This window comes from Fulmarus glacialis, unplaced genomic scaffold, assembly GCF_000690835.1.
Source record: "Fulmarus glacialis isolate BGI_N327 unplaced genomic scaffold, ASM69083v1 scaffold5051, whole genome shotgun sequence".
Lineage (NCBI taxonomy): Eukaryota > Metazoa > Chordata > Aves > Procellariiformes > Procellariidae > Fulmarus > Fulmarus glacialis.
The window spans coordinates 51,681-54,385 of NW_009192051.1; positions in this window are offsets into that span (position 1 = coordinate 51,681).

The following is a 2,705-nucleotide window of genomic DNA, read 5'->3' on the forward strand; positions in this document are numbered from 1 at the left end:
GGAAGAGATGCAAAAGAAGAAATTAGTTTTCCATAAACGCAAACCAGCTAAGTCTAGTTAAAAAAAAACAAAACAGAACACAAAACAAAACAACAAACCTACAACCAAGATCATAATTAACACTGTGGAGGTTCAGTCCTTCCGTAACAGTCACCTAGAAGAAACGACTCTAAGAAGACCCTCTAAAAAGAAATGTTCCTCTGTACTTTTAGGCCTTCTTAGGCATAAAAGGCATTAGGACTTCTTGGAGCTTACATGCGATTTCTTGTAAAGAAACTTAACCAGACAATATAGTTTGACTGTCAGAGTCAAAACTGATATTCTTCTAAAAACTTCACAGTCAGTGATCTAGCTAGAGAGGGCCAGGGGCGGGAAGAGAGTAAGAATCAACTCCCGATTTATTTTAGACTAATCATGAAGCCAATCAGCCACCACGAAATTGCACAGGAAAGAGAACAAGAAAGCAGAAAGAGGTCAGGCCTTCTGCCACTGAAATCTAAACAAGAACAGGCTTCTAGCCAGAAACCCCATTTCCCTTCGTCCATCCCTCCCTCCCTCCCTTCCCTCCTCCCCACGCACATAACCCGTCCTTTGCAAGGGTAGGTCAGGACACACACGCTGTGGGGTTCAACAACAGAACCAGTTACGGCTACTTAAAACCTAGTATTTGCAGTGTCTACTAGCTGGTTCTCTCCTGTATTTGCAGTGTGTGGAAAATTACTTGCATTTTACAATTTAACAGCTTTTTCCATCATTTAGCATTTTTACAAAATAAACAAATAGTTATGACTTCATTACTTAAAAGCCAAATTCCTTTTTCAAAGTCTTGGAAAAAGAGTTTTTGGTGATCTTCTCTCTCTCTCAGCTTTTACTTATTTCTTTTAAATTAAATGACATATTTTAGTTTTGGTTACGAATTTGCTGCTAAATCAGTTGAAAAACCCTATGGTTTACCAAGGATGTTATAAGATCCTACATTCAAAGCATGGTTTACTGCATGAATGTAATAGCCCGTGAATGAACATTCCAACACTTTAAAGGAAATAAGCTTTATGATATCTTTTGCAACATATTTCTGATTGTAGGTTTAAGTACTTATGCCAGTTAGCATTCGTGATGTCAAATTTAAGGACTGAACAGGAAATATTAGAAGAGGACAAAGTTGTTCCTTCTGTACAAAATTATTTGTGATATAACAATTCACCAAACTGTTGTATTTTAAAATGATCACGGCTTTATTTTTTTTCCCCCCAAATGTCCCAAAATAACTGAAGGTAGGCTTTTTTGCATAATTAATATATTACGTTCTCACACACACATATGATTCACACATATGATTCACATATATATAAAAAACACAATTTTGCTGCAAGCATCTAAAGCTTAAATACATAATGGTTTGTAAAATGGGAAATAAAACAAGACTATCCAATTTTAGCTTAAAGTCTCTATAAACAAATTCACTTGCCTATGTTTGCCCCCTCCAAGCAGAAAACCAACCTCCTCCTCCCTCTTAAACCTCATAGTTAAAATGACAGTCCAGTCAATGTTTCTCACCATTTCTGTATCAACATCTTTTAGTAACTCCTCCCACATAGCAGACAAATATAATCAAGAAAAATCCAATCCTTCATTGTATGCATCTGTCAATTCTAACATCTGCAAATAAAAATGGCTATATCTTGATGCTTAATATTATTACTGAAAGCTGAATCATTCATTGGTCTCTATCACTGTATTTCGCTCAGAGATAACTTCAGATTGTAGTTGGTACACTTCAGACACAGGTAGTCTTTTGTCTCATTTCTCTCAGGTGAAGAGCCTCTTCTGACAGAAACTGAAGACACCAGGACTTTCCTCTGAAACAGTAGCAAATAGGATGCACCAATTGGTTAAACCTACACACTCTTTGCTATTCTCCATCCAAGCGAACCACACATTTAGCTTTAAAGTTATTCATTCTATAAATTTGGTTGTAAATTTGAGTATTAGAGCTTTCTTTTGTACACCAACAGACTGCAGCAAGAGTTCAGTGAAGCGTCATTTAGGGATATCACAGAACTTCACTCAGGCTACATGAGAAAACTTGAACTACAACGGATTAATTTCTTTTTTTTTTTTTTTAAAATGAAAGTTTACACTCCACATCCATTTTCTTTTCAAGAATTGCTAAGGAGAAGCAAAGATGGAGGATACAATGGCTTAGCTACTTCCATTTGCCAGAAGTTTTCTGTCAGTGTTGGGTTTTTTCCTTCTTCCCTATACTGAGATGCCTGGTTTGGTCTAGTTAACAATCTTGTGTTTTGCCTTTATATTTTCTAAACTGTTTTAAACAACATTTATCCTTTCAAATATTTTAGAAACTACTGTCAAATCCACTGCATTAGTGCAAGAGCCAAAATAAAATTCCCCAACAGGTAGTATTTAATGAATAACCTCTTAAATTGAAACAAAACAGTTTTTCTAGACAATCACCCTGTAAATTAACTAGACAAATTCATTACTGTATTTGCAACAATGCCAAAGACTATGAAAAGATTGCTTAGTTTTGTGTTTTTGTTGTTGGCTGGTTTTTTAATATTATTTTTTATATTTTAAAGGAACTCACAATTGGTAACAATAGCTATTTATAGTAACAATACAAGCTGGTTTGCAATTAGCCACCAAGTAGCAGCAGGACTGAAGAGTGATTTCCATTACCAGAA